Source organism: Eptatretus burgeri, chromosome 12 (assembly GCF_056783735.1).
Source record: "Eptatretus burgeri isolate ZD-2024b chromosome 12, Ebu_testis_v1, whole genome shotgun sequence".
NCBI lineage: Eukaryota > Metazoa > Chordata > Myxini > Myxiniformes > Myxinidae > Eptatretus > Eptatretus burgeri.
Genome location: NC_140972.1, coordinates 8,667,783 through 8,688,327, shown reverse-complemented (window position 1 = coordinate 8,688,327; position 20,545 = coordinate 8,667,783). Strand labels below are relative to the sequence as shown.

At 46.4% G+C, this 20,545-nt stretch overlaps 1 protein-coding gene across 6 annotated transcripts in view; it reads left to right on the top strand.

Annotated features, from left to right (window-relative positions):
* Positions 1-20,545, top strand: part of CORO2B (coronin 2B) — a 213,898-nt gene that overhangs the window by 14,246 nt on the left and 179,107 nt on the right. The window contains exon 2 of one of the 6 annotated variants that reach the window (XM_085849392.1): positions 12,777-12,924. The exons of the other annotated variants lie outside the window; for them this stretch is intronic. The gene's annotated coding sequence lies outside the window, so the exon portion shown is untranslated. The remainder of the gene's footprint in view (positions 1-12,776; positions 12,925-20,545) is intronic. 6 annotated transcript variants of the gene reach the window in all.

Sequence of the window (20,545 nt, the reverse complement as noted above, 5' to 3'; positions counted from 1 at the left end):
AGCAGTTCATTTCAGTTTACAATACTATACAATCATAGATGAATACTGCAAAGAATAATCGTAATTTTGTTTTATATGATTCCTTAAATGGTATCATATTACACTTACAATGTTAATTCCCATTTAGAGTCAGGGTTACATCATTGGGCCATGGAGGGGATCAGTGTTACCCAGTCGTGTGGTATCTTATTATGTGTACATAACAGTATTAGTTTATTCTACCTTTACACCATAACCTGCACACATAAGGATGCCGAGGAATTTTCATTGGCCAGATTGGGACAACCCTGGACGGGTCACCACCCCATCGCAAGATACTCAACTGGCTCACTCCCAGCAAGCTGGTACTCATTTTCCTGACCTTGGATGGATGACATGCTAAGTTAACACACCTGGTGCTAGCTTGGCATCATTGGGGTTTCAACTCAAGACCTTAATATCCCAAGCCAGCCGCCTTAACCACTAAGCCGCCACCACCAAGCTATCTCCTCCTCTGCATCTGATATTTAATGCACCTGGGAATACCTTCGCAGAAATCTGTTCTCCATGCCTCAATTTTTACTGCTACGAGATTCTCACTACTCGACGGTCTCACAAGTAAACACACACATACACACACACACACTTCTCTGCTATTCCCCAACTCTTCAACTGTCACTGAAGTATGCCTTAAAATATATCCCCATGATCCACCATCGGTCCTCATTTGAATCAAACCACCATTCGAGCAGGTTGGCTCAAGCAATTACTGGTTTGAACCAGCAATGCGGAGTTGACGTGTAACTGCATGTTGAGATTTTCAGCTTGCCCTCCAAGCTCGTAGCCGGGGTGATTTGGACGAGCCGAAGAGGAAGAAGAGAGGTCGCATGGAAAGATGATCATTACGTACATGATCTCGGAGGGAGGATGTCCAGTTGTGGAGATGTGGATTGGAAAGTTTACAGATTGCTTCAGTCCCACAGAGTCACAAATGGTCTTAGCTGCAATGCCATGGTTGGTTGTTGTGGAGCCGACACACCATTGAAATTGTAGATTATGACAATTGTTGTGGAGACGACATGACATGGTCACGGTTGAAATTGCCACATGAAGGAACAGCGATTGGGATAGATCATTACGAATCAATTCATGTTTGCAGAAATAGAAGTACCGAGGCACAGGGTGGGCCAAAATGATGTGCAACTTTTTCTTTAACTGCAATTTTTTTTTTTATCGGTCAATTTTGTTTGTTTTTGTCTAATAACATACATGCTTAGTGAAGTTTATGTTTTTTATATGCAATGTCGAGGCTCATATGAGAGCTAACACAAATAATGTAAAACAAGGGGAGCAGGAGACAAGAGGATGGGAGAGGGAAGGACAAAACAGTGGGGAACAGAGACATGAGGAGATCTGTGGAAGGGAGAGGGATGGAGTGGGGAAACATGGGGTGCACATGATGGACACTACAGGGACTTTCAGGAAGGAAAGCAGGGAATTTGAAGAATGTGGGTTTACGGCGGATTAGCGGGGGTAGAAAAGATCATGGTTTTGGATGGGGAAGAAAAGAGGTGGTGATGAACATCTCTTTTGAAGATCTGGAGGGAAGAGTGGGATTGAAGAGAGTGTGGGCGTTTATTCCAAAGGCGGGAAAAAAGAGGAATGCGAGAGTTAAGGTGAGCAATGATTACTGATTTTGGTAGTTTTAGCAGAAGGCGGTTGCTGGTGGACCTTGAGCACCTTGCGGAAATATGGTAGGGACAAATCGCAGACAGAGCAGGGGGGGTCGAGACCGAAGAGGAGACGATAGCAGACAGAAAGACCACCGACCTGCCTGCACTGAGAGAGAGCGATAGACCCAAAGACTCAGCCTCACCGCGGGAGATACCAATGATCCTAAATGTCTTTAGTCCGGGAGCCAACCTGTGTACGAGGCTGTTTTAGGGTTGGACCTTACAGCCTCTGCTATAAAATTTTACACCCCCAGGATGTTTAGATATATGTTTGCAGTTCATGAAAACCAATGTTGGCAATTCATAAGCCCTTGCGAAAAATTTTGGCGGACGTTTTTGTTTGAGGAAGATTTGAAAAATTTGATAAAACAGCAATTGTCAATAAAATTTCTAAAAAAATTAAAAAATCACATTCATGAAAAATAAATGTGAACTAAATGTAAGAATTCAATCAGTGCATTGTAAAATGACAAAAAAAAAAAATTGCCTTTGTGGAAGTAAACCTCGTAAAAGTACATAATTTTGTGAAAAATGCCTTAAAAATAACGTTTTTTGAAGATGGCCTTTAGAACTTTTCTTATCATAGGCAGATGCTGCATTAGAATACTAATTTCTCTTAATGTGATATGAACATGGTATCCATGGCTAATTAAAACCGCAAATTTGATTGAGTTCTATCAATTTTTAAAGAGAAAATTAACATTTTTGTCAACCAAAGTTACCCCTACCCCCAAAATCTTCTTACTCTATTGAACACAGTTCAGTTAAGGTTTGCTGGATCCAGGTTGGGTACTTCACAGTTCACTCTTCCAAAGGAAAATTCAATGGTGTTTGGAGTGACATGGCCCTGGAGCAGACATACAACAATGAAGGGAAGACATCTCTGTTCAAAGGCATATCTCAGGCACCAGCTGCTCGAGATAAATATGTGAAGACAGCACCATTTCTCACAGCTGTATCAGAGAACATAAAGTCTATGGCTAATCTAGGCCAACAGGAATCTACTCATCATGGAGAAACACAGAAGCAGGCAACAGAAGAACATATGCATGTTGAGGAGATCAAGAAAGTGATATACCAGCAGATGATAAACCCATTCCAGTGTAACAACCAAGTGGATCTGCTCAATAGAGCAACTGGTGAGAAGGATGCTTCAAAAGACTTGGTCCATGCTCAAGCTAAGGGCATGGAAGCCATTATGAAAGCAGAAGAGGTGGTCTCTATTAAGATTGAACCACTGAAGCTGGTAACTTTCTCCTCACAGAAGAAATCAAAACCATCAAGGAAACAGAGTTTTAATCAGGATCTATCAAGATGAGACTGCAACTACACGTGTGCTGTGTTTCTATCGAGATGCCGACCCAGTCACAAGACAGATTGCATTTTCCCATGAGTGGACAGACTACCCATCATCCCTGTTTGAGGTTGATCCACGCTTAGCACAGGGGTTTGTAATGCGCAAAGGCAACGAGTCTGATTTCGTGGCAGTGCTAATTGCTGAAGCTGAGCAGGATGTTGTTTTACAGCTGCCATCATTACCACAGAGTGACCTATACACAGTTTATCTGGTAGACACAATGGCATTTGTAAATAAATACCAAAAAATGGGTGCAAAAACATTTGGTGAACTTCCCCAGCTGTATCTTCGCAAGCTCCTTCAGTTCAAACCTGAAATGTGCAACTGTGTCAACATCATTGGTGATCAGGATGATTTTGATGATAGCCATACTTTGAAGGGTCATGAGCAGCAGAGGAGAAACCAGACAGACCAGGCAAGACAATTCTCACCATCCAAGAGTCTAGAAATTCCAGACTGGAATTTACTCATGAAGAATCCAAGAAATAAAGGAAATCTTCAGAACTTCATTGGCACTTCCCTTTGTGAGAGTCCTGAAGCTATTCCGGATGGAGTGACCATCATTCTTGGTGGTATGATGGAAAACAAAGGTCACACTCTTTCCATCACATCAGCATCAAGTTCAGTTCTGGACTTACCTTGTGAAGAACATGAAGAGGCAGACACAAGGATTATTGCTCATCTTGCATATTGTGTGGAATATCTTGATCACCATCGAGCTGTTGTGCATGCAACAGATACAGACATAATTATGCTGTGTATATATCACTTCTGCTGCTTGAACACATTGCAAGAACTCTGGATACAACGGCAGAATCAATACCTACCTATTCATGAGCTGGTAGAAGTGTTGAGCAAGAAGTACCAGAAAATCCTCTTGATGTCGCAGCTACACTTCTGTGCACATATGTGTTGTGTGGATGTGACACAGTGAGCTACTCATTCAGAAGGGGAAAAGAAGAGGTCAGGTCAGGTATGGGAGCATGTGCCAGAACAGCGCGTCGCTGCGTCCACTTTCCGCCGGTACTCCAGGGGCCTCCGTCTGGCCATCCCCCAGGCAGATGCCAGGCCCATCCCCATCTCCTTGAGATGATGGTCAACCTGCTGCAACCATGAGGAACGTGGTCGGCCCACTGGCCTCCTCCACTCATGAGACTCCCTCGCTGAGAGAATCTGGTGAGCAGGATCAGCGTCAGGAAAACGAGCCACATGTCCATACAGCCGCAGCTGACGCTCACGGACTATGCAGGTAACAAATCTCATCCGAGTCTCTCTCAGCAACCGCTCGTTGGACACAAAATCCGACCAGCGATAGCCAAGGATTCTTCGAAGAGACCTGGTACCAAAGGAATTAAGTCTCCGTCTCAGATCCTTGGTCAAAGTCCAAGTCTCGCACCCATAGAGCAAGACTGGAAGTACCAAGGACCTGAAGACTCGGACTTTCGTCCTCCCGCACAGGTACCGGCAGCGCCACACCCCATGATCCAGTAAATCCATGACTCCCCAGGCCCGACCCAGACGTCTATTGACCTCCGGCTCACAACCTGCGGAGACATGAATATCACTGCCAAGGTAAGTGAATCTATCCACGACCTCAATATCCTCACCACAAACAGACACAGACAGGACAGCAGCATCCAAGATGTCACCGAAAGCCTGGATCTTAGTTTTGACCCAAGAAATCCGTAATCCCAACGGCTCCGACTCCTCATTCAGCACCTCGAGGGCCCCCAAGAGGATGTCTAAAGTCTCCGCAAAGATGACTGCATCATCTGCAAAATCAAGGTCCGAGATCTTGACATTGCCAAACGATGCACCGCAACTTTATCTCTCCGACATCCTCCCTAGAATCCAGTCCATACAAATGCTGAAAAGTGTGGGGGCAAGTACACATCCCTGACGAACTCCAGTAACAACTGGAAATAAGTCAGAGATGGTACCACCACACTCCACAGCACTCTCAGTACCAGAGTAGAGTTCAGACATCAGATCGATCAGTTTCGGTGGCACCCCACGAAGACCAAGAATTCTCCAGAGGACGTCCCGATTCACTGAATCGAACGCTTTACAGAGATCAACATAGGCTGCAAGCAGCCCCTGCCGAAACTCTCGTCTGCGTTCGGTGAGGACACGAAGTGCAAGGATACGGTCAATCGTTGACCTCTTTGGTGTAAAGCCTGACTGTTCTGGACGCTGGTGCTCAAGCAGATGGTGGCGAACCCTATCAAGAATTATCCGAGCAAAGACCTTGCCCGGCACTGAGAGCAGCGTCACCCCTCGGTAGTTGTTGCAGTCTTGGCGATCACCCTTCCCTTTCCAGAGAGGGACAACAAGGCCCCTCTTCCAGTCAGTTGGGATGATGCCTGTGTTCCTGTGAAAAGAAGAGCGGCACAGGTTTCTCTGGGACTGATAGGAAACCTTCCCCACCTTGTTGATTTTGGAAGAGATAGTGAAATGGCAGTAACAGAATGTGTCATTGATGAGGCCAGAGTATACTGGACTGCTCTGCATGGCCAAAAAGGGTTCAGCTGTTTGGATACCCTCAGGCAGCATATGTTTGTCTCTTCAAAATTAGACCTTAGGTCACTGCCAGCAACAGAAGATGCGTTTTACTTCCTTGTTTTAAGAGCATTGTATCAATTGCTTCTGTATGGACGTGCACATCTCAGTGACCGAGCACTTCCCCCAGCCACAACATTTGGCAGAACCCTTATCAATGGAAAACTGGTCCCAATTCTAATGTCTAAGCCAGCCAAGCCAAACATAGACAAAACGGTGTCTTGCATGTGCAAATTATCCAAATGTCTGAAACGATGTTCATGCAAAAAGGCTGCTGTGCCTTGCTGAGTGACATGCATATGCCTTGGTCAGAGAGGTTCATGTGGTGGAGTTGTTTCAGAGAGTGACTCTTCCTCTGAAGAGGATGTTTCATGTCACAATATTGTGTTAATCCATTTCTAATTTTATCTTCCTTAAAACCATGGCATGTAAAAGTATGTTCTTGTTCCTGACCCCATTGATAGTCAAGCATTTCTGAGTTGCATAAATCTTTTGTTGTTTGACATATAACCTTGTCAATTGTAGGTAGGTTAAATCTACACCAATTGTGATATAGGAAATGAACTCCTCTTGAATATGAGGGGTCATTTGTGTATATAGGTTTAGTGGTTATGATTTTAGGACAATATGAATTACCCATACCCCCATCCTACATCTTCGCTTTTGCCAACATTTTGTCATCAGAGGGGGCTCGCAAAAGTGTTGACTGTGTTGTTGCGCAAGAGTTTCACCATTGCCAACATTGGTTTTCATATACTCAAAGGGTGTCTCTTTATGAAAATCAACACAAAAATTTTATAGCAGACCGGGCAATTTTTTTTTAATTTTGATCGGTTGGCTCCCGGACTACTTGGTTTCCATAGCCTGAAGCTGAGAAAGGTGAGAGGCAGGAGCACCAGCCAAGGGGAGAGAGCAGCACTCCATCAGGCTGCTGCAGTTGATGAAGTGCTCAATCCAAGCAACGCACCTCTCGATGACAGCTGTCACACAGACACTGAGGTTGTTGATGACTTGGCTGACAACTGAAGTTGGTATGCGTCTAATTTCCCGTCTGATGTTATTTTTCAAATCCTGCAGTGTGTGTTTGGGTTGATTTCGTGTACTTTAGCTTTGAAGGACTCCCATTTGCACTCAATAAGAGACAGATTCAGGGAGTAGGGAAGCCTGGGTTGTCTATCTATGGATAAATGAGTCGATGGCCTGGGTAATGTCTCAAAAACATCAAAGCACCAGTATACATATGCAGTGGTATACCATCTTGCTGGAAGATGATGGAAGCCATATTAATGTCTTGCTTCCTTCTCAGTGCCAGAAGGAATCTCCTCTGCAGCATGTTTTTGTATTTACCTGTGTTGACTCCCACGGTTTGTCTGACTTCATTCTCAAATAAGAAAGGTCCCATCATACCTTGATGTCCGACAGCACACCAAACCGTTACTTTCACGACAGAAACTAGTTGTTGCATATGTTCTTGTGCGGTTGGTGTTTTGTCCAAAATTGTACGTTCTGTTTGTTCATTTGGCAGCTGAGATGGAATTAGACCTCATCACCAAAGAAGATGTTGGCAAGAAAGTCCTGGTCTTATTAGATCCACTAGGCAATGGCTGTGCAAAATTCGAAACTCTTCTCCCTTTATTATTTTGGTCTGGTGCAGTAGTAACTGTATCTATTATGGATACGGTTTCAAATCATCATGTATGATTCTGCTCACGGCCGTGCAAGAAGTTCCCATCAGCTGTGTAAGTCAGCGTGTCAACTTTTTAAAGGCTTCTCTTACGGCCTCGATATTGCCACATGTTCTCACTGAAGGTTTGAGACCACCATGTCCTTTAATGCTCTAGGTCTAGGCTATCGAGAAAGGGCAGTTTCGTTCCAAGTTGACAAAAATTAGTCGAAGTATGGTGAAAAAAAAAATGTCTCGGTCAAAAAAAGATATAAAAGGTCAAAAAAATATTAAAAATTACCTGTCAAAAAAAAAAAATAGAAAAAAAAAGTCTCGGTCAAAAAAAAATTTAAAAATGCCTCGGTCAAAAAATAATATTAAAGAATGTCGGTCAAAAATATATAGAAAAGGTCAAGGTCAAAAAAATATATAAAAAATGTCGGTCAAAAAATAATATTAAAAAATGTCGGTCAAAAAAATATACAAAAAAAATGTCTTGGTCAAAAAAAGATATGAAAGGTCAAAAAAAAATTTAAAATTACCTGTCAAAAAAAATTAGAAAAAAGTCTCGGTCAAAAATAATATTAAAGAATGTCGGTCAAAAAAAATATAAAAAATGTCGGTCAAAAAATAATATTAAAAAATGTCGGTCAAAAAATATACAAAAAAAAGGTCAAGGTCAAAAAAAATATATAAAAAGGTCAAAAAAAATTATGCCAATCCTGCATACCTTTTTATTCCCATTAATGATGCAAAATTTCATTCTGAAAGTCCCAGACAGATCCGACAAAGAGCTTTCGGACATTGGCAGAAAAAGGGGAAAAAAACCTAAATGGTTTAATACTCCGAGGAGTGTATTCGATGGTACCATTAATGACTGAGGGCACTAATTGCACGTAGAAACAAACCCGACAACTGGAATAAGCCTTCCCCTATCGTGGAAGCGGAGGCTTAATAAGGTAAATGAATCCTGAACTGCACATGCCTTTATGAATGTTGTTTCGAGGTTTGTGTCATTTTTAATGAGTTATATGGATTCATCATTATGGTGTCCAGTTTGTTCTTCTATATATCGATTTGATTTTTAACATAACCACAAAAATGGTGAATTATTTCTGCCATGATGGAAAGATTTTACAGCAAACGTTAAGGCGTTTCAATGTCAGAGACCTGAATAATTAATTAATCCTTTAATCACACACACACACACACACACACACACACACACACACACACACACACACACACACACACACACACACACACACACACACACACACACACACACACACACACACACACACACACACACACACACATATATTACAGTGGTTGTTATTATTATAAATAGTTCTTGTCATTCCATCAAGGACAAAGAGCCGGTGAGGATTGAATGGGGGAAATGGCTCATGTAATGCCACTCCTGGCAGATTGCCTTTCAGTAATCCACCATGGTCCAGTGTGCTCGGCTCTCACAGACTCAACAATCGCATCTATTGCACATTCACCGTTATTCTTTGCAGTCAAAGAACGCCCGACACAACTACCAACTCCCAACCACCGACTCCATTTCAGCTAATTAAGTCATGCTCGAAACATTATGCCTCATTTTTCATTCATATGGCTTTCGATCATGAAATTTTGCTGAAAACTTCCTAATTTGTCTTGGTTGCTGATTAGTACCGGTCTCATCAGAGGAATTTTTCAGTAACCCTCGTGATATCTCTGGCTGATGGTGTAGAGGGCAATTTTAAATAGAAAATGTGCATGGGGGGGAGGGGGGACAAAAGGACCAAGGAGGATGTGTCCAAGCGATGGAAGAGCATTTCAACCCAACCTTCCTCCACGACACAGGCTGTGATTTCACAAACTCTATAAATGGTAAGTTCAACTGGTGACCTTGTGCATTATTATATTACTTGAGCAAAGTTAAGGTGATGTGGGATGGTATTCTCTTTGCCATACCTCTTGTTATTACCCAGTCTAAGATTGTCAGACGTCAGTCTACGATTGAAGAACAAATTAATTTCTGTTGAATATCAATGATTGGAACACGCACTTGCAGTTTAGCATGCCCTTCGCTCTGAATTTGGCAAATTGTATGGAATCTCGTCCTGATCACACGTGTGCGTCGAGGAGAGATAAAAAATTTTTAGTCCGTCTGCCTGTCTGGCAGTGAAACAAAATTGAAAATCATTCCAAACAGGACACTCACTGTTTTTAAGCACTTGGTTAATACACGACACAAGCAACAGGCACGAAGAACTGATTTAACTTGTTAGATAGGGCGGTGTAAAAGATGTCGCATCAACGGTGGTTACCCCCCCCCCACCCCCCAAATTTTTTTTTTCCTGCAGACTTTAAAATCTTTATTTTATTTGAATTGAATTATATACTTGAACATGGTAGAGCATCAATCGCCTTTTTGGCACTTTCAAAAACCTGTTTCGACCAATGACGTTTGCCGCCCGCAATTTCCCAGTGGTGGAATATCGAGGTACAGACAAAATGGCGGCTCGTGCGAAGAAACGTGGTCGTGCTGGGAAGTCTTGCTGTTTAATCTGGCGTCCGTGTGGCACACACACGATGGGCCAAATGGCCTCCTGCGTTTAATTAAGTTGTTATTTCTTCTTAGTACAAAAAAGTGAAAATACATGGACGGGCGGTGAAGCTTCGGTCGACCCATGTGATTGCAGTACCTATTAATTACATACTACTGTAACGTACCCTTGAGGTTTTCGATCTTTTTCAATCCGTAACTTTAAAAGTGACATATGAGTGCTAATGAGGCCTTTTGCACCTGTGCTGTGTGCGTGTTTACATTGACTCTGTTTGGCCCATCGGTCACTTTTACACTGTCCCTTCCAGGCTCGAAATCTGACATTCAAATTGACTTTTAAACATAACTTTCACCATTTAGACGAAAGAGTGGACATTTCAAAATGATTAACCATAATTGTTCTGTTCCTGAATGCAAATCGGACTCGAGGAAAAAAAGAGAAATGTCCGTGGATGAGAGGTGCTGACTTTAAACCATTTACTGTTCGTACAAACTAGCAGCGGCACAGTGTATATAACACACACACACACACACACACACATACACACACACACACACACACACACACACACACACACACACACACACACACTCGGAAGGATGCTGCACTGCTCCTTGTGGGAATACATGCACAACTACAAGGGCACTCGGTGGAGCGCATACCTCCGCCACACAATGCCTGATCCCCGAGAACATATCTGGCCCAATCTCTCAATGGTGAAGAATCACTTTTTAAATTGTAATAGTCGGATCCGAATTCGGATCCGGATCTTCACCAAAATCGAATCGGTTCGTCCTTGTCACACACCGAAACTGTCCACAAAATTTCATCCAGATCCGTTGACAACTTTTTGAGATGTCCTGTACACAAACAAACAAACAAATGAATTTGCTCGTTGAGCAAGGAATTGCTGGAATAACTTTGTCATATCTCCATGAGCTCTGAAAAAACAAAAACCTGGAAATCAATTTGGTTCTTATAAGTCGATAGTGCTACTGTTTAATGGGTTATAGCACTTAGTTTGGTCATGATCATAACTTGGAAGTCAATCGGACTTGAAATGGCATTTTTATCTCAATTTGAAAGTTTTGACCTGACCCCCCCCCCCGACATTCGACCCCCGACCACTGAGAAGGGCGTTGGTGTGATATCCCAATGAGACATATGGTTGGATGAAGAATTGGAAGATGCACATTTTGGATTTGGTTTGAAGTCGATACGACCATTTTAGCAGATGTTATTGCAAAAATATGAATTTCGGTTTTTCGGTTACCTTGACCTTGACCTTTGACCTAGATTCACCAAAAACGACAAGTGTCTAAGTTTGGACCATGGCCGATGTCTATACTCAGTTTGGTCATGATCGCTGAAACAGTGTGGCTGCTACAGAGTAAACAAACACACAAACAGACAGACAGACACACACACAGAATGACACACACAACCGACCAACATAATTGCCGAAATCCGAAGGATTCCGTCAATTAACAATATATCTATTACCGCCCTCACAACTCCGGTAGCTTCCATCCTCCCCCCCCCCCCACTCCCCAACCCAACCCCAACATGATTAATAGTAAATATCATCAATTAATACTTGCTCTGTACATTCACAAGCCCCAGGTATGTCCTTCCCAACGGTGCTCATACACAGTCCTATCTCTGGTTTGTGTAGCACATGCCCGTCCATTGGTGAGGAGTTTGTACTATGAGCAGCTGCCCATTCGGTGAGCTTTGAGAGTTCTCAAAGTCTTCCGTCGTACAGAGGCACAGACCTTTCTCTCGGGTACTTTTCCAAGTATTTTCAACTTCTTTTGGAGCTTTATGAGCCATTTCAGGTAACAATCCTTATCCTGGAAGCACAATATACTTTCTTTCGCCCCAAACGCGTAACTTTCCTGGGCTGTTTGCACATGTGGACCATTCAGGGTGGATTACGTCATTTCGAAAGCCGCATATTGGGATACAGATTTTTTTATTTTTTTTTTTAATCAGGAATTTTATTGATGAGAAACAACCACTCCCTTTGGGATAATTGGGGACTACCAACAAGTATGTAAAAATTGGTCGAGATTGACCGAGCTCTGTGCTTTATAAAATGATTTTCACATACATACATACATACATACATACATACATACATACATACATAATTTCCTTATTTCATGTACTGTAGAAGGATTAGTCGAGATCTAACGTTACAACCATCAAAGTGGTTGTTAAAATGTGATTTCCTTGCACTGCTCTGAGGCTCAGTCTGAACTCTTGCCATATATTGATGACAACACAAGACACACTCCACACTAACATCTACACAGTCAAACTGCAGTAGAGAGAGTAGACTTTTTAAATCAGTAAATAATGCACAAACTTCACCCACATGGAGGGTACACTGTTAGTCGGTTTATATGTTTGTATCGTGGAAGACGAAATTGAGGATTTGTGTTTTATTAAACGTTTGGCGTCTCCATGCCAACCCAACATAGGAAATGTACCGAACCTTCCTGGTCTCATTGGCATTCAGGTGTGACTAATTAACCTTAACGATTGTGGGTATAAATTGGGTTGGGACCCTTCCTGGGTATTCCAAACTCTCAAAAGCATTGGATCACGTGTAAGGCCTGGTGGGACATTTACCTGTGATCTCTCGCCTTTAAAAATTCGGAAATCTTTTTTCTTTTTAGTTGTTATTATTTATTTTGTTATTTTGTGGTGTGGTGTGGTGTGTCCCGGTTCGAAGTCGAACCCCTCCTTAGCATCATAACTGGGTGAACGGTGGTGTATATATATATCAGGCCAGTTAATGGGGCTATGGCTTCATCACGCTCGAGGATTACGATGAACCCAGGTACAAGATGCCGGCTAATGACATCATCTGAATTTTACCTTGAGTGCTCACCTGCAGAGAATTTTGACACTCCCAGGAGAAGTTGAAGTTTCCATGGATATCAAGGCAAGCAGAGGGCTCAGAGAAGCATGGAGAACAGAAGACCCGAGGAGATCAACTGTGGAACCCCTTCGCTTTGATCCCTTTGTCAGGGTGGAGTGACTGAATTAGGCAGAGAAAAACAGGTGTGGTTGTGGTTATATTGCATTGTTGTTTTTGCTGCATGAGTAATACCTATTCCCTCTGGGTACCCCCAGCACTTGAGGTGAGGTGAGGGGTTTTGGAGGGGAGAACTATGAGGGAGGAGGTGGGTGAGATAGGAAGGGTGTTGGGGTAGGGAGGAATAGTAAGAAGATGACAGGGAGGTGGGTGCAGAGGGAGGGCCGGTGGGAAAAGGGAAGGGAGGGTGAGCTGTGAGTGTTGTTCTAAATATATATATATATATATATATATATATATATATATATATATATATATAATATTTTTTTTTTGTTTGGTTCTAGGGCCACAAGAGAAATTATCCTCGATTTTTGCATCTATTGGCAAAAGTATGTGTGTGTGTGTGTGTGTGTGTGTGTGTGTGTGTGTGTGTGTGTGTGTGTGTGTGTGTGTGTGTGTGTGTGTGTGTGTGTGTTAAACATTGCCAGCTAATTGTATTAACAGGAAATGGTATGAAATCAACACCTCTCATCCACGGATATTCGTCATATTTCTGATATGTCCGTGAGTCGAAATCAGGAACACAACTATTGTGGTTAACCATTTTGAAATTTCCTCTCTTTCATTTAAATGCTGAAAATCATATTTAAAGTGCACATTTTGCGCTGGTAACGAAAGGTTAAAAGTACCTAGCGAGCCGAACCCAGTTACTGAAAACGCACAAGCACACGCACACACACACACACACATGTACACAGCACACACCGCACACGCGCAAAAGGCCTCGTTTGGCAGTCATACGTCATTTTGCAAGTTCCGTATTGTGGGATAATATCGGAAATTTAAATTCCTAAAGCTGCATGTATAGGATTCCTAAAGTCACAGGGTGTCCAGCAGAGACCGCTGCTTCATCAGAATCATTAGCTGAGTACCTTCCGTAATCAGGGTTTTGATTCTAGAACCTCCTTGGACAGCTGGTCCACAACCTCTCGTTTCTGAAGGTCAATATATTGTTACGGCTGTGGAAATTCGCAATACACCATAAAGGGTCCTTAGATCAGTTATGACGATAAGTGTGTGTGAAGTTAGATTTCCCCACCGTTGTTTAGAGGGAATTTCCGTGTTCACCGGGCGGCGATCCTTTGAGAAAGCCGTTTTTCTTTTCTCTGTCATTATTTTGGACCAATAATCCCCCAACAACTCAAACACCACCAACTTCACCTCTTTACCTCCACAACTCCACCCCGCAAACATCGCTTCACCGCCATTCTCAAACGACGCCCGCCAACAACCAAGCTCCCACCACCTCCGCCTTTCTACCACATGTCGTGCCATGGGCTGTGAATGCGTTCCTTTGGCCTCAAAAAGCAGATCAGGAATTCTTCACGCCCCCTTTTCATCCGCCCAATGGCTGAGCATCGGATGGTATAGCCCCGCCTCCGAACCCCCGCTGTGATCCAGAAATTTGCATCGACGCCCCTCCCCCGGGCTATATAGGCGCGAGCACGGTGCAGCTCGTGGCTGGAGAGTCAAGTGGGAGCAGTGGAGTGGCAGCAGCAGTGCGTCGGCAGGAAAGTCAAGTCTGGAGGGTCTGGAGAGCGCGGAAAAGTGGGAGCAGTGGAGCAGTGGAGTAGCAGCAGCAGTGTCAGCGGGGCAGTCAAATCTGCAGTGTCGGCGGGGCAGTAAACGGAGACGGGAGACGGAGCTCGAAGCTGAGGGGAAAGGCAGACGGGGAGCGCTGGAGAGAGCTCGCCGACCACGCCAGGGGCACGAAGCCAGGCGCAGCTATGCTGACATCGCGGCTTGCCCGCCATCGCACCACGAAGGCGCGGGTAAGACCCTTCAGTCTCGTGGACCTGGCCGCTAATCCAGGTTCCATGCGCATTTGGTCCACGAACCCAGTCTGACTCCCTTGTCTATGAGGGGGTCTTTTCTTGCTTTTTCTTTGAATGCGTGTTGTGGCGCCGTGTCTTGTAAAGTAGAAACTGTTTAAGTGCATGTAAATAACATTGTTTTATTCGGTTGTAACTCTTGCTTGTAAATTGCATTCTTACTGTATGGCTATGAATACGTGCCCCTTGTCTGAGTGCGTAATAAATGTACTTGTCGAACTGTTCCCCGTTTCGTTGCGTCCTTTCCTTTGTTTGAAAGTTCCATCTTGCATCACGGAAGGAATTGGTAGAAGGGTGTAAGCACCCGGTAAATAATCACTTCCGTCGGGGCTGGCGATAACACCGCTCGGTTATCACTGAAGCACGGAACAGACTGCTTAAGCGGTTCGTGTCCTAGGCCGGCCAGCGGCGAGGTACGATCACCCGGTTAACTACCCGCGCAGGTACTTACGTAGGTCGAGTTTGGCGAACAACCCTATCCTGCGTGGGTGGCCGATTGGCACGATTGTGGTGGGGTCGAAAGACCCACCCGTGACTAGCTCCTGGCGGTAGTTCCACAGAGGGTCACAACTGAATTGTCCGTTCCGGTGGGCGACATGGTCGCGATTTGAGTTACGTGACCGATCGCAGGCCGGGCGGACCGAAATTCGTAACACTGGTGTCAGGAGTAGGATTCAAATCCACCTCGGTCTCCAACTAAATTTACGGGGATCGGACCAGGGTTGTGCAAAGCAACCCCCCACCCGTCCCCCCCAAATTATGAGCAAATCTAAATTAATTTCTTCCGGGAAATAAGATGGAGTTTCAAGGCGAACGGGTGCCGGGGGTAGATATGGAGTTAGAATTGTTAGAATCCATGGCCCAGGATGAGAACCCCGAGCAGGAAATGCTTGTTGTGCAGGAGCAATTTCCCCCCCAACTGAACCCAGAGCCCGAAATAGGTGCGGCAGCAGCCGCGGTGTATGACACCTCCCCTCCCCCTCTCCACCAAAACCCCCCGATCCTTGCCGAATCGGCTCAGCCGAGCGCACCCGACATGGCCCAGCTATTCGCCATGCTGGCAGGAATCAGTGGGGATATGCAAGGAATGAAAAACGAAATAAAAGGCATGAACGAAAAAATGGATACAAACACGAATGAAATAAAAAGAAATGCGTGCAGAATGAATAATAACATGAACGCTAATATACAGCAGATGAAGAACGGAATGAAGGAAGAAATGAAAAAACTGCGGGGTGAGATGCAGAGCATGGGCATAGGCCTGCAGGCAGGCATAATGGCAATTGCGGGGAGCGAAACGTGGGCAGTGGAATCAAAATGGCGCCGCCACGTGCTGGGCGAACGAGCTGGGGGAAGTGCAGCGGCTGTCAGGCCCGCAATGGAGGCGTGTGAGGAGAAATTAATACGGGGGACGTGTAGGAAGAGACATGTGGAGGTAACAACGACGGAAACATTAACGGTGACACAGAGGGAAAAAATTAAATGGGGTGACTGCGACGTGTGAGACGAGACACGAGGTGACGACGGAAAGAATAAAATAAATAACAGACGAGGGAGATGGAAACGGTAGGGGAGAGACTGCACGATAAAGACGGGGTTAAAGACGAGCACACACACGGAGGAAGTGGAGGATAATGGAGGCGAGCTCGGGGAATGTCTCGAGACCCGGTGCGAGCAGCCGGATAGCCTCCTTCAGGAACGGAGGGAGACGCTATGCTCCCTTGAGGCGGATCACGACCAGGCGGGTCTGGTCGTGCCGAGCGAGGTTGAAGGGGCGAGTGCTGTGGACGAGTGCACGGAGAGCTTGGGGGGGTATGAAAGCCCCGGAACCCCTTGTGGTGGCACTAATCCCCAGTGCGATTGTTCCGGTGTGTGTGTTTACGAGTGAGGCGAAATGTGTGCTGCAATGCGCTGGGTGAAAGGCTGTGTGTAAGAAGAACAGCGTGTGTGGGTAAAATGGTGTGCGAGTGGGCCAAAGTGCGTGCCTCCCAGCACGCCGTGTGTGGATGAGGCACCGTGTGTGAATGGAACCACGTGTGCGAGGGAAATGGCATGCGTGAGTGAACGGCCGAGTGTGAGAATGACCGTGTGTGTTAGGTCGCTGTATGTGAGGGAGATGACTGTGGGCCGGAGCGAACATGCAGCCGCGTCTCCCGGTGTGAGTGTAATGTCGTGGTGTGTGAGTCTTGACACGTGGGAGTGCGTGTGTTGAATGGAGACGACGACGGTGACAGGACAGAGGCCGGGTAGCGGCCGTAGCTGGATTGGGGACCGCGCCGGGTTTGCACGGCGGCGTGCGCGAGGTCCGTGCTGTAGTGCGCACAAGGCCGCCACGTGCGCGCTTGCGGGAGTGAAACCCGGTGCGTAAACGCCAGCGGTGGATGTTGCCGATCCCGCGGATGGACAAAAGGTAGGCTGGATAGACGGATTTGGACCGGATGGGTTCTCCACGCAAGCGTGTGTGTGAAGCTCCGATGGGCAGAGCACATGTGTTCGTGTGGGGAACCGCTCAGAACGTGAGGCTTTTTTTTTGTAATGTGCAGGGTGACGTCATGGCTGCACGTATGGTTGGAATCCGGCAGTAGGGTGAATCCCTGCCGGATGGTGCCTTCCAAAGAGGAACGAGGTGAGCGAACAGCTGCCATGACGTCACAGAAAGAAAGCGCAGGTTGCGAGTTGCCGTGCTGGTGCTGCGCATTTAAAAAAAAAAAGTTGAGAAACGCAAGCCTCGCTTTCAGGTGAACAGGATTTCCTGGGCAAGGGGTGGAAGACCCCCTTGTCCTGGGCACAGGATAACAACTCGTTAGGGGGAAGGGTTAGTGATAGCTTGACTGGCTCCATGTGGCAGGGATAAGTCCTCATGGGGCCCGTGGAATGGATTAGGTCAAGGGATTGTAGTCAGATTTAGGAGGGGAAATGATTTTTGAGGATTTTGAGGACAGAGACAGACTGTGGATGTGAAGAAGGGACGTAGCTTAGCTACGTAGTGTTAAATGGAACGTGCTGTAATTTAAGGGACGACGTGGGAGCACAAGTTAGTTAGGGGATGCAGTGAGAGAATGGAAGAGTTCAGCGATGTGTGAGTTGAAGAATTGTATGGAAACATGTTGAGTGAGTGAGGCCAGCGGGTCTGTGTGTATGGAGCGAATGTGGAATGCATGGTGCGATGAGTGATTGGGGGGAGGAGTGACTCCCGCCCAAGGGACCCCGGGGTCAGTGTAATGTGAGTTAGGGGGGTTAGTCAAATTGACAAAATGGAAGTCGTTTTGCTGTTGGTGGGAATGTAGGCTCAATACCCATTTGGAGGGGTGCAGGAGCCCTGTTGACGGGCTGGGAGCGTGGCTGCGAAAGGTGAGTATCGCTGAGTGGGTACCCCGGGCACTGGGCTAGTCGGCCGCGGTAGGCCAAGGGCCCATTGGGGGCTGGGATAGTGTAGTGGGCACGGGTGCGCCATTGGCCGCGTGGGCACGGGTGACCCTCGGAAAGGGGCCTGGGGCGCCAGCCTGCCATGTGAGCTTTGAGGGGGAGTTGCCAGGGAGGGCACTCCCCAGTATCGGGAGCTGGTAGGCTCGGAGGCAGTGTCGTGCCCGGGGGTGCCATTGTTGGAGAATCCGCAGAGGGTAGTTCCTGCCAAGGGAGCCACGCGTCCCAGCCGTGAGACCGTGTGAGGGCACAGGAAGAAAATTGGGAGGGGGGGCATGGCTCGAAATTTGAGAGGACACCACACAGGCGACGGGAATCTTGGTTGTTAGAACCGATAGATTAAGTGAGAGGCGCTTGTTGAAAGCCCCGGGGTCGTTTAAAGGTTAATGGATAGGGTAGATTAGGAAGTGTAACCCTCCGCACCATCCATCCCTTCGCTCTCGTGGTGGGCCGCTGGACCCACTTTGGGCTGAGATCGTTGAAATATGAGGAGGCTATTCTGAGGCTTCATTGGGCCTCAACACAGGACGCTAGCTCTCCCTCATTCCCCTCCAGGAAGGGAACGTAGGGGTTGGGAATAGGCTAGATGACAGGATAGGTTAGCCGAACAAAGACGATAAAGGGGGTGAGGGGATGATTTCTAGTGGGGAAGTAAAGAAAAAAAAAATAAGATGGGGCTAAATTGGTTTTTGACAAATTAAGGGAGTGGGTATGGACAGAAACAGGCAAAGGCGATAGGTTGGGAGGGAGACCGTAGGGTAGGTCCGAGCCCACCTTCCTAGTGGCCAGCACCACTGCACTCCCTCCACCAACCTCTACTGCAAGGCAAAGGCTGGCCAACTTCATCGGCTGGCTGTGTTACTTCAAGGCTTCCGGCTGTTTACTGCAAGGCCTATGCCGGCCATTTCATCTGCTGGCTGTTTGCCTGCAACGGCCTTCTTTTGCCATGCCATGCCTACTGCCCTCGTCATCTTTTGCCCCCGTTCTGTTCTGCATTTCCCCACCCCTTGTTCATGGCCATGTGCGCCAGGATCCTCACGCAAATTTGCAGGGACTGCCCTGATGGCAGCTGCAGCGCGGGCCTGCACCAGCGGCCCATGCACCGTGTGTTTGTTTCCATCCATCCATCCATCCACCTTTCATTGCGTGTGTCACTTGAGCTGACACGGAGACTGCGTTTGCACAGCTCGAGCGCCGTTGTGTTCGCTGCGTTCATTTCCAAGGGGGAGGCCTTGGACTGCGTGTGAGCAGCCAGCCACGTTCCCTGTCACCTACATTGCATGAGCCAGAGACTGCGTGCGAACAGCCTGGCTCCCTGCTAACTTTTCTCTTTGCAAAGTCCATCGATCCTGGGCCATGGGTTAGTGTAAAATTATGTGGTTAAGGTGTACAATGTAAATGTGTTTTGCGCCCCCGGCATGTATGTCTTAGCGCCGACAATTTAGTTAAGTCGTCCGTATGAGTGGGTTTGTTTAGTTAGTTCCTCAGCCCATAGGTTATTTATTTTGGGGACACGAATTCACTGAATGTCGCACTCAGGGATCCAAAGGTAAAATGTGTTCGGGGAGAACAACACATGATGGCACACGAAAATTCGTCGACTCGGGACGAGTCTGTAAAAAAGGGAGGGGGTAGTGTTACGGCTGTGGAAATTCGCAATACACCATAAAGGGTCCTTAGATCAGTTATGACGATAAGTGTGTGTGAAGTTAGATTTCCCCACCGTTGTTTGGAGGGAATTTCCGTGTTCACTGGGCGGCGATCCTTTGAGATAGCCATTTTTCTTTTCTCTGTCATTATTTTGGACCAATAATCCCCCAACAACTCAAACACCACCACCTTCGCCTCTTTACCTCCACAACTCCACCCCGTAAACATCGCTTCACTGCCATTCTCAAACGACGCCCGCCAACAACCAAGCTCCCACCACCTCCGCCTTTCTACCACACGTCGTGCCATCGACTGTGAATGCGTTCCTTTGGCCTCAAAAAGCGGATCAGGAATGCTTCACACCCCCTTTTCATCCACCTAATGGTTGAGCATCGGATGGTATAGCCCCGCCTCCGAACCCGCTGTGATCCAGAAATTTACATAGACGCCCCTCCCTCGGGCTATAGAGGCGCGAGCACGGCGCAGCTCGTGGCTGGAGAGTCAAGTGGGAGCAGTGGAGTGGCAGCAACAGTGTGTCGGCAGGAAAGTCAAGTCTGGAGAGCACAGAAAAGTGGGAGCAGTGGAGTGGCAGCAGCAGTGTCGGCGGGGCAGTCAAGTCTGCAGTGTCGGCAGGGCAGTAAAGTCGGGAGACTGAGCTCGAAGCCGACAGGAAAGGCAGACG